This window comes from Metopolophium dirhodum, chromosome 1 (genome assembly GCF_019925205.1).
Source record: "Metopolophium dirhodum isolate CAU chromosome 1, ASM1992520v1, whole genome shotgun sequence".
Taxonomy (NCBI): domain Eukaryota; kingdom Metazoa; phylum Arthropoda; class Insecta; order Hemiptera; family Aphididae; genus Metopolophium; species Metopolophium dirhodum.
In genome coordinates this window covers 20,488,980-20,505,851 of record NC_083560.1, presented here as the reverse complement: position 1 = coordinate 20,505,851, position 16,872 = coordinate 20,488,980, and the positions used below count along the sequence as shown (strand labels likewise).

The 16,872-nt window shown below is 28.3% G+C and overlaps 1 pseudogene; it reads right to left on the bottom strand.

Annotated features, from left to right (window-relative positions):
- Positions 1-2,773: 2,773 nt before the first annotated feature.
- Positions 2,774-11,386, bottom strand: LOC132933875 (uncharacterized; annotated as a pseudogene).
- Between the last annotated feature and the right edge of the window lie 5,486 nt (positions 11,387-16,872).

Sequence of the window (16,872 nt, the reverse complement as noted above, 5' to 3'; positions counted from 1 at the left end):
GCTCAAACATTTCACATAGTCATACTGTGAAATTATTGTTAAGTTATAATCTGATATTATGTTATTGATATAATTTTATTTTTCTTCTTTTTTTTACTTATTTTTTGAGGTCTATTGAAATCTGTTGTTATTATCTTTATATATGTATTTGTTTGAAACATTTTTAAAACTTCTAATATTTTGAATTAATTGCAGGGATGATGATGATGATGATAACAGTTTGAGTTGAACTTGGAATGGAAACTTTCCATTTGAAGTTAAGCGTTTGCAGTAAGACTTGTATCAGAACTAACATTAGCCCAAATACTAGGGGGACGTACTGGTATCTTCGATGTAATTAGTCACTAAACAATCACAGAATTCGTTTATTTTTTATATTCTGGTTTTTCAGACATGAAACTATCTATAAAACATTGGATTAATAAATGGAAAACCAAATATAATATTTACTTTCCACTTTCCTAATTCGTCTTTTGCAAAATTAAATTCTTGTGCCAACCCTAAACTTTGAATTTTATGGTACCAAGCTTGTACCCAAATGGAAACGGCATCCCCATATTTGTGCTATTGGAAATATAATATTTATTGCTTGGTGCGTTGATATCTTAAAGGCTTCGACAAATTTATTTGGGCTTATTCCAACTCAATCGTTTTTCTCAATAATTCAATATATGTTTTTAATGTGGTGGTGGTGGTAGTGGTGGTAAGTACCTACTTATTTATGAAAATACATAATTTAAAATTGAAGTTCAGTCCACCACCGCTTGGGATTATATTTCTGATAGTTAAATATTGTTTAATATATCCACCATGAACTGCTTAGTTGGTTTTATTGACCTATAATATTTGTAATGAAATTATAGCTATAATTAAAATGGCCCATAAAATTAACATGGGCATAGCAGTGGTGGACAAATTGAAAAATATTAGAAAACAAATACAAAATATAACACAATATTTCAACGAGTACCTACCCGGTTTGTTCTTTATTACCTATTAGATTAACATTAGTTATTAAAGTGTGAAAATCATACAATTTTACAATATTATGCTGTATTTATTAAAATACCTATGCATATTCATTGCTTCAATTCATTCAAAATACAATCGATTTAAAAACGGTTTTTTTATCCATATTATTAACTCTACAGAATGGCTATTAACAATTTTTTTTGTTGAAGTTTTTGTATAAAAACGGAGACAACATTTTAGACTATGGTAAAAGGTATAGGCTTTTTTATTTAAAAAACTGCTTTAGAACATCTACATTATATTTTGAAATAGAGCTACTAACTTTCCAATTTGTTAACATACTGATACACGTCTTGACACAATATTATAGATTTTAAGGATTTTTTTTTACCGTATTTATAATTACCGTATTATATTTTCTATAAATCATAAAATGTTCAAAATATTTTGACTCGTTTTGAGGTGTTTACGGACATTCTCAGTTTCCTTTTTTTTTTTGAATGTTATTAAAAACATTTTTTAAAACTTTATTAGTCGGATCAAAAAGGTTAAAAATGTAATACAAGAAAAAATAATAAAGAAATATAAAATACAATTTCAATTAAATTATAAAATTATGTAAATAATAATTTAATTATTATGAATGCGCTAAATCAAAATAAAACAAACTTTATTTTGAGTATAGATTTTAGCAGCATTAGTATAACAAAATTACCAAACATTGTAATTTGGTGGGGGCGAATCATTTGAAATCACTATTAAGATATGAAATAAATATAAAAAATACACTATATAATATTATTTTATAATACACTATTGTTGTTGTATAGGTCAGGTAAATACACTGTACAATCAGGTATGAAGTAGGTTAAGTAGGTACGTAAGTTTAATCATTTGTAGTAAACCCATAAACATCACGTCATACCTACTAAATTTGTTAAGACAACAATTATGACTTCTAATGATTAATGAACATATTATAAGATAACGTATTATAATTACGAATTATTAATTGGAAGCTGGTTACAAAATACATGCTTCTTTGTGTACTGAATTTTAGTCTTGCACTGTCTGCGTGATATTATAATGAGTGCCGAGCGTTATTTGTAAATTATTCTTTTATATTTTTAATTTTTAACCATGGATATTCGATATTCGATACTTTTATTATCAATCTTACTAACTATCCAAAAACAATGATTCAGATTTAAAAGTGACCACCACTACTGACTACTCGCACAAAAGCTCATAAACTATCATACCTGCGCGTAGAACCACATTTTAGGTGTGTTCATTTTTTCCCGGCCGAAGTCGTGTGATACAAGTATATTACATTATATTTAATACAATCATTTTAAAAATCATATAATAATCAACAATGATCATAAGTTAGTTAAAATATAATGAATATAAAAAAAAAAAATCAACAGTGTTGATATGTAGCTATACGAAAAATAGTTGTCTTCTGTAGATTTCACCATTAGTTGAGTTTACGTGCTTTTAAGGTGGTTGAAAGTGGACCGTTTTTTAGGGGTTGAGTATAGGCAATATGCTATACTCATTGGGAATTGCTGTATGAGTGTGTGTGTAGTAACTGATCATTGGTGTGCGTAAGTTCCCCGAACGCGTATTATTTCGTTTTATCAGTAAACAGTTCAACAATAATTTTATTACCGTCACAGCGTGCATTGTATTGACAAAACAGGTAGGTAAATACAACATCGTACTTACATAAAGTATAATGTACCTAGTTCATATTTTTATTCAAAAACATTATCATTATAAATTATATATTGACAACAGTAAGTCTTTAAAAAAACAATTGTTTGTATTATATTATATTGCTACATAAATAGACCTTTATTTAGTTAGAGCTTCTTTGTCGGTATACCGGACCTTATTGGTAGTCCTCTATCAAATCTTGGGTCAATGATTTCAGGCAGTAACGATTCCATGTAAAATGTTGTGACAAATGGTTGAATTTTTGATGTCTAAAATTTGACATCTTTGGATATCTTGTCTACTATAAAACCTAAAATAAACACGTTTAAAATCGAACGTATAAATTATAATATTTTAGATTCTACGAAAACAATTGTCATATACTATTACCTTTTGGAGTCCAAACAACAAAATAACAGTAGTTCCTTTCTGTAATGTTGAGTTGTGCTTGAACTTGATAATAATAATTATCAGTTTTTTTAAAGTAATTTTTTCACCATCGGATATCATGTACTTTATTTTTTTTTTATGTACTGCCTCTTCTGGAGTATATTATTTTATGCTCGGAGGACACTTTATCTCAAAGATACAGTCTTTACCTATTAACCCGTCAGGACTTGCTGCGAGATAGGGTTTATTCTAATGAATAAACAATCCCGCTGCGCGCTGGTTCAATTTTCTCCTTTATGGATTTTTTGGAATGCATTTCGGGCTATTGATTCGTTTTCAATACCATACCTTAGTAAAACATTTTATGAAAATAATTATATACCTAAATAATTACTATTGTAAAATAAATAAAATATAAGTAGACCACAAACCTAGTTGAAGAACTTCCTTGAAAAATATCATATAAAAATATTTTATGGTATTCGCTCGCGAAGTGGTGGGTCTTAATTTACAAACTTTTCCAAAATTCGATGCTGTAAGTCGTTGTTTTCTAAATTTTTTCCAATCGTCATTCTCTTGTTGTCCAACGGTATTTCTTTCTATTTTTATTATTTCATCAACGGATAAATCAATTTTTTTTTTAATAATGCGATTTTTTGGCGTCATATTCTTCAGGTGACATATCAATTATACCTATTCCTGCAATGTCTACAGCTCCATAATCTGTATCTGGTCCAGCAATACATTTTTGTTTTTTCTCAAATTTTCTATTATTAAATAAAATAACAGTAGATTTTTAAAATTGTATTTTAGACGTACTGCAGGCGTACCTACTGTTAATTATTGTATGTTATGTTATGTATTATAGGATATTATATTTATCATTACACTCTATATTATTAGGTACCTATATAGTTGAATAAATTAAATAATTTATACCTGGATTTATCAAAATTTAAACGTCGACCGACTCTCCTATGCTGGTTTTTATCAATCTTGCTTATAAATTAGTGATAATAGCTGTGTACAGAGCGCGTGCCACATTATACACACTACGACCGTCAACATTAGGGAACTTTTAAAGACAACCTAAATCTAAGTTTATGTCTACGGTATAATCCGTAGTCATTATATGAACTCCCAAGACGAATTAGCATACTAAAAACACGAGATGCAATCTATAAAATGAAGAAATCCGCAACAAATCCAGCACAGTAATCACCATACTACACGTTATCCGTAGTATGCAAACAACACATATTTAGGCCGAATTGAATCACCTAGACTCTAGAGGGTTACCGACACCGAGTACACCCGTCTACCAAACAATCGCCCGCTGCACTTTTACAAAAAAACCGCTGCCTAGAGGATCCCGCCGCGGAGTCCTCGACACTAGTATCAGTACCTTTTGGTACACCTCCTCTCCTTACCCTGACGTGATAGTAGTGGTACAGCTTTGACTCTACTGTTCAAGCTACTATCACCCAGCGTAGGAGAGGAAAATCCCATCAAAACATTACACGGACTCTGCAGTGATATAGATCACCACTGTATTGTTCAAGCTGCAGCTCTCCGTGTAGTGAGAGCATCCGTTTCCGTTGCCACCGCCACCGTTACACCCAGCTGCCGCAACCGGTCGATTCGGATATTTGTGCGTCGTTTACGTTGCCATTGCCGCCGTCATTATACGCGCGCGCCACTATCACAACTTCCTAGATTTGTGTGTCGCTTCCGTTGCCCTCGCCGCCACCAATACACGCGCGCGCTACTATCGCAACCATTCAATTTGTACCTCCGTACCTCGCATATATTTCCATTGCCGCCACCGTTTCAACGAGCAATTGTAAACGAAAAGAAAATATTGTGAACGAACATTATTAAATATGAAGATATATTTGTAATAATAAATAAAAACACACAATATATATATATAAACCAATTCGTGTGTAATTTATCGTTACAAATGGGATTTTGATTTCCGATGACGATATGCGTTCAGTTTATTTATTTTCTGTTAGTATAGTAAATATTATTATTCCTAACAGGCATGAAGGTCATAATGTCAGAACTGTTCAACGACAGAACCACAGCATTTTACGTCATATTGATCGTCTGCTTAGTTGATCAATACGACACCAAGTGTAGCCGTTGTCCGATCACAAAACAGCATTGGCTAAAATGAGTACCTATTTAATATTATAAAAGCTTTATTATATTTTCGTCGTATATAATATACCCTACGGACAAAAAAAAATGTTACTACACCATTTGGATATCATAGCTTCTAAATTAACGTTAACTTGGCGACAGCTATTGAATATGTTGTTAGTATCATTTTAATTTAGTTAAACCTTAACCAAGTAGTTTAGTTAAATTTAACTGAGTCGTTTAGTTGAATATAATATAATCAACAATAATGAATAGTTGGAATACCCATAGTGAATAGTTGAAAAAACTATGTGGATACACCATGGGTCCACTTGGCCAATGCTTAAATATTAATCATGCTAATCATAAATATTGTCAAATTATTGTAATCGTATTAATGTTTTATTACGAGTTATTATTATTTTTTAACGTTTTAGATTGAGTTTTGTTTTATTTGGTCGCAATGGGTAGGTGATTTCCCTTAGTTTTAGTCCCCGTGAATGCCTTTGAATAATTTATAGGTATAATAACAACGGCGTATTTAAAACATAATTTTCCGCGTGGACGGGGGGATTTGAAATATTATTGAAAAAAAACTGATGTTGAATATCTTAATGTGCGTTCCAGGTTTTTCTATCTTTACCACATATCGTTCTACGCTTACCGCTTTCGATTCAACGGTAAATATAGCAAACTGGCTCTCGTTTGTTCTTGGTCCTTTATTCAGGTAATATGCAGTGGCTTTTTCTATTGTAATTTTTGCTATTTTCACAATGGATTGGATAATAGTATATATTATATAATAATTAACAATGCTAATTACGTAAACATACAAATATATAATTTTAAAATGTGGCCATTGAGCACGATTAGGGACGAATTTCATAATATGACCTGACGGCGACAGCTACTGGTGGTTGTTGGCCCCTCGCTGGAGTGGCGACAGCGGAAGGGATGAATGTCTTCGTCGATGTATTAATAATATAGAGTTGGTGGCTTGCCTTGGCGCAGTGGCTGAAGTGAATCACGCGACGTGATTGAGAGTAAGCAACGGCCGCGGCCACTAGTTCTCGGATGGGTGACCACCTCATAATAGGGTGCCTTTCAGATTCTGAGCAAAGCGATGAATGTATTGATTTTACAATGATGTGTGGTTTTTTTTTTTTTTTTTATTTTTTTATTTTTTTTTTTATTTTTGTGTCTGTCATCACGTTTTAGGACAGTAAAAGTGCTTGGATTTTCTTCAATAGTAACTTTTCTGATAGGAAAGTGAATCTACTTTGGGGGGTCAAAAGTAAAAATTTCCCAGTAGTTTTCACAAGTGACGTGAAAAACAAAAGAAAAATTAAGGAAAAACGGGAATTTTTACGCAAAATCTGTTTTCGAGAAAATCGATTTTGGTTTTTGGTGTAACTCTAAAACAAATTACCGTAGAGACATGAAATTTTGAATGAATGTTTATATTAGCATTTTCTATACACCATAAAATTTATAAAATATTTTGACTCTTTTTGAACTGTTTACGGCCATTGTCAGTTTTCAATTTTTTTAGTTTTTTTTTCTATAAATATCAATAAAAATTTATTTGTTGAGTAAAAAAGCTTGAAAATTTAATAGAAGGCTCCTAGGTTATTGTTTCAAAGGCAGATGAAAAAAATTAAAAATCCTTAGTCACAGTTTTTATTTATAAGCATTTAAAGTTCAAATTTTGACAAAATACGGAAAAATCACGAAAAATAGCAAATTATTTGGAGTTGAGAATTCATAAAAATTTTTCTTTTTAAATCTAAGATTTGAAAATGTAATATAAGATTACTCATAAGTTTGTCTACCTTTATCAAAAAAAAAATGACTAGAAGAAAGTTAAATTAAATTTTTATGAGCGTCTGAAATTTATATTTTTACAACATTTGATATTCACTCGATTTCTCATGTAACAATTTTCTTATTTTATTGTAATTAAAAAACGAATGACTGTAGATACTTGAAAATTTCACTGAATGTTTATATTAGCATTTTCTATACACCATAAAATGTTGAAAATATTTTGACTCTTTTTGAGCTGTTTACGGACATTGTCAGTTTTCAATTTTTTTAATTTTTTTTTCTATAAGTATCAATAAATTTTTATTTGTTGGGTAAAAAAAGCGTGAAAATTTAATATAAGGCTCCTGATATATCGTTCTAATAGCAGTTGAAAAATATTAAAAATACATAGGCACAGTTTTTTTTTATAAGGATTTAAAGTTCGAATTGTATCAAAATATATCAAATTTAAAATTTAATAATTATTTTGTAGTAAGGATTGAAAATTTAAAACAAGGCTCCACGTAAATAGGTTATATATAAATTACTTTATTCACAATAATATCATCAAATATACTTGGTAAAATCATAGGCTGACTGACCATTTTCGCTCAGAATCGTTTTTCTTATACAATGAAATTATATCATTGAATTCAAATTTAACACCATCCATTACAGTGACCCACTTGTAACCTACTGTACAGCAGAGCAACATCCACTTATCCACCTTTTTTTAGAATTGTTATTCCGACTAAATTCCAATGGGCCCTGTTATGTCTAGTTACACTACAAGTCGATCCGTTTTTTTTAAATTTGATTTAATTAGAAAAAGGTCCGTCCGTCCTATACCGCCTTCGAAACCCTTTCACCGTGGCACCACGTGCATATCATAATAAACTTTATAATCGAATCTTTTTTTTGCTTGTTTTTGTCATTATTATATTTAATGCGTCTTTCTTTTGAGGCTACCAAATTTATCGAAATACATATTATAATTATAAAATAATAATAATATATTTCCGCGAACTATGGCATGGGTTTTGAAATATTTAAATCTGCAGGTCTGTATAGTATTGTGGAAATAACACTGTTATATTCGATTATACGAACACTTTTAAATAAGGACACTGTAAAAAATGTTGTTAAATTTCAACTAACGTCACCATGTACATTTTCCCGTGCTATGTAAGTTAATTAATTTTTCATATAAAAGTAGGTACATTTATCACAAGTATTGAAGTACATACTATTCACGGAGGGTTCGATTTTTTCAGCGAATTTCGCATATTCGACGTCTAAGGGCGGCTGAGCACGTCGTCCGCTATCCGCTATTCCTCAAATCGATAGGTAGGTAGATACATTGTTGTATAAAGATGATTTTTTAAAAATCTAGATAAAGATAAAAGATAGTTGCTAGAATAGTTATCTAAATGAAGATAAAAGATACATAATAATTACACTAGGTTATATTATTATTATACTTATTATTAAAAATTAATTAATAATAATTCATTTTGTGATCGTTTCAAATTTTAATTTCAGAATAATACTTCGATAATCTGGGAATGTGGGAATTCTGATTGTATTAGTTGTAGTATATTACAAGTAATACTGCAGTAATAGCACACTCGTTGTTATAGTGTTACAGTGCTATAATGTTATATTATAGAGATTTATAAAACTATGGAAAACTATGGAATTATCCTATCGGAATTAGAGATGGGGATTTTACCGTAAAATATTTTTCGGTAAATTTACGTAAAATTTTTAATACTGTATAATATTTTTAATTAGTAAATTTAATATGAACTCAATAACATTTTTATGACTAATCCAACCATTATATTAGGTAATTTGGGCATATTTTATACTAGATTATATATCAGATGGTGTCTGATTCAATATCTATTGACGTGTTTTCATTTTTATTCAGATGAATAACTCTAATAAATTTGATTTTTTAAGCGAGTAGGTATCTAATATTAATTTACAAAACGCGTCAACTGTTCTAGAAATCGAAAAAACGTCATTGTATAATTATTGTATTTATAAATTAATATAATTTTATAGGTACTTTAAAAGTTTCAACTACCAACAAATAATATTTTTAAATTACAACAAAACTTAAAATAGTTGTTACACTTTGTTTAATTTTTTTTTTTTTAATCTAGTTCTTATACAATTTATACTAAAAAAAGTACAAAAAGCATAACGCATGTTTTTTTAAAATTAAATTAAGTGTAATAGCTTGAGTGTCTTGAGGGAATAAATCATCCAGTGAAGGTACTCCGACAAATTGTTTAAATTAAATATCGAATATTGTCCTAATTTTTACTTAAAATATCTATAAAAAAGAACCGTGTATATACTGTAACAATTATAAATATAAATATGTTGCATGACACCTATGTATATAATACGAACTCTACCGTATGTACGATTAACTGCTGACCGATACATTAATATTAAAACACACATAATTGTAAGGCCCATGGCCAACACACACAATGTATTGGTAAGTTAGTTCGGTGTGCACCTTAGACCTCAATACACACTACGATTACCGGACTCCGTATGACTACGATACAGTTACATAGTATAATAGAACATAGTTGATATATTTGTGAGTATTAATATTTGTAAGTGTTTAGTAGACAATAAAATATAATTATAACTGAAAAGGAATCCTAGTAATTTAAATATATTTAAGATCCTGATATCTACATATCTGCCCCTGGCTACGGTATTTATATCTATAGGATCCTACGATTCTCCCTGGATATCTTATATTTAACTGGTCGTTCCCCCGACCACGTTACAATAGATTTTTAGATTTTTTCTAGGTTTCTAGATTTACTCCAGGTGCACAAAAAGTAATATTGCATTAACCTGGTTGCCTATCTGTCACATATCGGGCGCAAAATAATACAATAAATCAGATCACATAATATTATTTATTATTATCGTTTAATCCGGTCAACAAACAAATATTTTTTACATCACTATCACACGGACTATCTTTAAAAAATACTAATAACCACTTACTACGCACACATTTAGACCATGGCAAATATAGTTTTTCATGATTTAGACGACCTGCACTCAAAAGTATAATATGACAATAAATTGCCTTGTAAGTTAAATCCTTTAAAATCGGTCGGTATCCCATTAACAATATAACTTATTTTTGAGAAATATAAACTTTAACCCTATTTTCACCCAGCAAGGAAAAATTGTGTTGAATAGTTGTAACAAAGTCTCCCAACTTTCAAGAGATAGCTGACAGTTGATATATAATATATTTTCCAGTCTTAAAAATTGACGGGTTGGGAGTGAGTTAAATAGCTTTAATTTATGCATGAGAACGTCTTTATGATTTGACAATACATCAACTCGCGCTCACAATCGGTCAATTATTGAGATAAAAACTTTGATATCTGCGGTTATTTTAAATCCATAAAATCCATAAAATGTCCATATATTTTGAAAACTATGGAAATTCTCAAACTTTTTCAAGTAAATAAATAGTATATCAAAATAAGAACCTCAAATAGTAATACAAAAACAAAAATCACTTAACAATATATACATAAATATAAAATTTTATATTTTAACAACTTTTTAAATTCCAAATAAAACTATATTATGAAGTATAAAGTGTTTTTTTCACAATTATTTATTTATGAAATGTATTGTTATTAGCTTCTGCTTGACTATACATTTAATATACTAAATAATATTTTAAAGTATCAATATAAGAATTTTGATTTTCTTTGTTCAGGTATAATATTGTCATATTGATGTTTTAAAAATTATAAAAAAAAATGTGTGCCATTAACTGTTAAATGATATGTCAATGAAATTTACACTTATGTAATTTAATCAATATTTGAAAAATTACATTTTAAACACACAAACAAGGATTTGACATCTGACATTCTTATGTTTTCAAAAATACTATTATCTCCTTATATAACATATTTCCCACAAAAAAAAGTACACAATATAAACATGAAACAATATAAAACAAATCAGTACTTATAATATTAACTTAACATTTAAAGAAACTAATTAACAAATATACATAAATACAATCAGTCAATAGTTTATGTTTGTTATATCTAAAACTTTTTACATTGATATAATTAAATCTAAAAACTTAAGACTAATATTTTATTATTTACAAATAATAGGTACTAACTAAAAATTAAATTTATCTGTTCATTAAAGAATTATTAATCATACGGTCTATTTCATCAACGATTGAATCTTCGTCCACATCTTCGTCTACTGTAATGAGTTGTTCGATAAACAGTTCATATAATATCAATTTTCTGAAAGATGGCATATTTTGTTGTTTAAAATTAAACGAAGCATCTCTTGCGAGATACTCCGCAATTGTGCAGACGAAAACCCCGCAGTCACTTCCGTTAGACTGATGGGGGTTAGAACCTCTTACAATTCTCCAGTCTTGTAAAGGATAACCCAACTTTCTTTCATGCTCCTGCTGTAAGTATGCTAATATAGTTATAATAATACTTATTGTAAAACTCGCCTTAAACACCAAAATTAAATTATATTTCTTTCTATCCCTACCGACAAAAATTTTTAATTAAAACTAAATATCTTCTAAGCATTAATTATAACATAAGTTGTATAGAACATACAACTAATAACCGAGTGATAACTTAATTTAATAAATAGTAATACATTATTATATTATCATATATTGAGGTATTAAATTTATATATTTATATTGGTACACACAAGTCACGTGCGTAACATGAGTTGGCTCGGTTAAATATATTATTTTAAAATGTATTAAGATAGTATTGCAATTAATTCAGTTAAAGTGACATCTGCTTATGAGTATTATATTACATTGATTGTACTTAGATTATTGTGATTGATGAATTTGGTGTAGGATATCCTGCTGTTTTTTATATAAGTTCAAAGATAGATAAGTTTATAGTCATAGGTGTGTTACTTTTTTTGAAAATCATGGGAGTCACCAGTAGGTCGTCTTACACTTCCCAATACAGTAGTCACTCGATAATTCGAAATTCATGGAACTGAGTTAATAATTCGATTTATAGAAGCTTTCAATTTACCGAGTGTTCGAATAATGGAGGGAAAACAAATTAATAGGAATTAAAGAGAGGTGAAAAAATGTATGTATATATTACTTTTTTTTTAAGCTTATCGACAATTAGAGTTATCATCATGTTCTAAAGAATATAATATGACAATAAATAATTTAAAAGGTTAATTTAGATTTACAAGATTAACATTCGGTGTAGCTAGTGCACCAGCTATTTTTCAGTCTACCATGGATCAGATATTGTTAGGTTTGGAAAATGTGTTTTGATATTTAGACGATAGATTAATAGGTGAAAAAACAGTTGAAAACTGTAAACAAAAATTAGATTTGGTTTTAGATAGATTAAATAAATTTAATGTTTCTATTATCGTGGATAAATTGAAATTTTTCGAAAAAGAATTTGATTATTTAGGACATACGTAGTCAAATAAAGGTATTTGTCCACAAATAAAGAAATTGGAATCTATTAATCTACTAGGGCACTGAATAATGTGACTGAATTGCAAGCTTAATTAGGGTTATTAAATTACTTAATTAGAAAATGTATTCTTAATCTCAGTAGTGAATTACATGATTTATATAAATTGCTAAGGAAAGATGTTAAATTTGTTTGGAGCGATAAATGTCAGGAAGTTTTGAAAAGAGTAAAGGTTTGTTGTTACAAAATCAAATATTAGAGATTTATGATCAAAAAAAGCCTATAGTAGTATGTGCAGATGGTTCAACATATGGTGTTGGAGCAATTTCATCTCAAGTAGTTGATGGGGTATAATAACCACTGTTATTGGCATCAAGTTCATTATCTCCAGCAGAACAAAAATATTCTCAGTTACACAGAGAAGCGTTGGAAATAGTATTTGCATTAAAAAAAATTCATAAATATATATACTTATATATATATATGGTAACAAATTCACATTATGTTCAGATGCTAAAGCGTTAAGAGAAATATTTAGTCCACAGAAAGAAACAGCAGTGGTTGCAGCGTCAAGATTACAGAGATGGGCTGTGTTGTTATCTATGTATGAGAATGGATTTCAGTATAGACCAAGTAAACAAATGGTTCATGTTGATGCGTTAAGTAGATGATTATTAAATACAGGTACTGATATAGAAGATGATATTATTAGTAATTTATGTATAACAAATGAATTTAGTTTAAGATGTAGTAGTACATATCCCTCATGTTTTTGTTTTCAATGTTCAATAATAAAATGAAAACAGTTCTTCTCCCAAGACACTCAAGTCATCACACATAATTTAAATTAAAATCAGCAATTATTCTTATTATACTTTGTTTTAGTATAGACTGTATAATTTTCTAGATTAAAAATAAAAATAATAAGATATCGTATTGATTTATGCCAAGTTGCATGAAAAATCACTAAACATCTAAAGATCTGTCCATGAATAGTCTAGCTATCCTTAAACATCATTTAGTGGTCTATAATAAATAGGTTCATTGAATTTCATTGAAGCATTAAATTAAACAATTTCTCTGGCAACCTGACACTAATTACTTATTTATTTATAGGTCAGAGTAACTAAACTAAAACGGTTTGTGTCAGATTTCATAAAGAAAGTTAATCTTGTTTCCAATGAATCTTATCGTTTTAAGTATGGAATAATAAAACATTGTGATACAAAAGATGAAAACGATGACTTTAGTTTAGAAATAATGGATGTTACTGAGCCAGCATCTGTACTTCCAGTCATTGAATCACGTCCTGCTGAATGTCGTTGTATTACATTGGACACAGAATCAATATACGAAGTAACCAAAACAAAATATAACCAAAACTGAAGAAGCTGGAGGTTTGTACAGACCTTAAATCCCTACATTTTTATGAACTACATATAAATTAAAATTAAAAATTAAAATCTTAAAACATTATTTTATTGTTCATGAAAAATTGCTAATAAATTAAATATAAATCTAACTGCTGAATTATATGTAGCTATATTCATGGTATGAATAGTTTAAAGACATCCAAATACTTCAAAAAAGTTTACCGGCAGGAATTTGGGTGAATACTTTTGAAAAGCGTGTGGTTATTAATAATAAATTACTTTTAAGAATATAAAATTAAATTAGTTTATTAATTTAGCAATATTAAAGTATTATTATTATTTGAATAATAGTTAAAAGAAGTTAACAAAATAATAATTATTTCACTATTTGTACCTTAATTATTTATTATTTTAAAATTTGTTTTCCATAATGATTAGAGGACCAGAAAAAACTCCATATGCTGGTGATGGTGGTTTGTTTCTATTTGATGTCAAAATTCCATCCACATATCCAATCGAACCTCCACTCTGTCATTATTATAGTAATTGTGACGACTAGTTGAATCCAAATCTATAAGAAGATGGAAAAGTATGCCTTAGTCTTTTGGGTAATGGTCTGGATTGTAATGAGTTGAATTATGGTCACCTTATGATTCAAATTAATTACAACTTCTAGAATCAATACAAGGTGTTGAAAATGCATTTTTATACTTACCCTAATATTAATATTTTATAATTGTTTCAGGACTGATATTGGTGATTAACCATATTATAATGAACCTAGATTTGATTCCCAGCGAGGTCAAAAGCTTACAAAAGAAAACTCTCAGGTTTACAACAAAATGGATCTGATCAAAGTAGTGCAGTCAATGACAAATATGTTAAACACGAATATTCGTAAGTTAAAACAAAACATAACTGTTATCCCTTTGACTACTGCATCAAAACATGACTATAAATGGCTGCACTGCATTAAATTAATCTTATTGGAAATAGTTTTTTTAATTAGGGATTTCCATTCTATTTGTTATAAATAAGAAGAAATTGAATACTCAATAACAGGATTTCAGTGATGTGTATACGCAACAGCAATAATCAAAGGGTTAAATATTTTTTTCCATTTATAATTTAGTAATGTAAAGTTTATATTAAAGTTATGGAAAAATTATTGGTCAAGTTATAGCTGACTTTTCAGGGTTATTCAAATTGTATAGTATGAAACTAATTTTATTAGATTTATATATGCTATTAAAGTATATACCCGGGGTCACTAAATGGCAGCCCGCGTACAATTTTTATCCAGCCCGTAGATGAGAAAAAAAAATAAACACTGTTAATACACCTTCTAGTGTTGTAATTTATCACAACATCTGCAATTTTTATAATACGCAAACAATTTCTAGATTCCTAATGTGGCCTTTTAAAAAATTTCACAGTAACTTTAGTTTGGCTATTTAAAAAAAGATTGTTTAAAGAAGGCGATAAAATAAAACGATAACAAATCTCCTTAATTTTAATAAAAATTATTTTTACCGTCGCATATTTAAAAAATTGTCATTTATAAAAATAGGTTTATCAATTTTCTTGACTTAAAACACAAATGAAAACAACATTTTGACCCATTGAAACGGTTCTACAATTTTTTTCAAACTAGGAAAAATAAAAAGTTTATATAGGTCATTTATATAAGTCAATTTACTTTTTATAACATGAAAATGTTCCCTTATGAGCCAAAATAGACACTGATATGTTGAATAATATTTTAAATAGTTTATATGTATTGGTAGATATTTAATGAACATAATATTATAACATAAAAGCTGCTTTAGGAAATTTATAAATCCTACAGTCTTGCAGTATTGAGTGCAATATTCTTAGTTCAGCTATAACAGTTTGAAAGTCTGAGACAATGTTAAATATAATAAGTTTTTCAAATGGTTGTCACTCAGAAAAAAAATTACAAATTAAAAATGATTTACCAATGATCACCAATTATCATTTACAACTATGCAGTAACTGCATGGATATTAAACACTCCAATATTAAATTTACTTGTTACTTGAGATTTTAAAAAAGTCCTCCCCTTTTGAGAATACCCATTATTTCTACATTGTCATACTAAATATTATTAATTTTAATATTTTTTTTATTTTTTCATTTAGAGACGTTAAAAATGCAGGGTATTTTGAAGAAGAAATACTGGAACACGTAAAAACGCATGATCCAAAATATGTTTTTTTTATATTTTAACTATGTAATAGAATGATTTCTATTGTAGTATGACATATTTATCAATATTTTTAGGTTAATGAGTACAATTAAAAATTGGATTAAAATGTCTGAAAAAGAATTAACTGAAGGTAATAACAATTAATTCAACATTTATTAGTTCATTATATGTTATAATAAATTGATACAGTTTACACCAAATAATAGTATTTATTATTTAGTACATATTATAAATTATAATAATATTATTTTTTTTGTCATATTTAATTTAGATGAAAAACTTATTCCTGGACATCCATTAATACCACTTTCCAAGGGTTTTTGCCTATCAATCATCAAAGCACTAAACGATTACAAAGAAGTATTGATTTCCATGAATATCATATTCAAATAATCATAAATAACTTACTGTTTTATACTGTTCAAGGAAAACATATGTAAACATATGTTTCATAATATTAAAGTTATTGTTTCTATATATCATTTTTAAATTTATTTATTCTTTATGTTCAACTTTTCTAGCTTCCGACGTATTTAAGTATAATTTACAAAATATTTTACAATTTTATTAAAAATGTATAAAATGTTCAATTTTTATAGCTAAGGATTATAAATATAAAATAAGGTTCCACGCAAGTAGTTCATAATGTAACCAAATAATCTTGAATATACAAATACATTTTTTTTTATGGTTAATTAAAGTTCAAGTATGG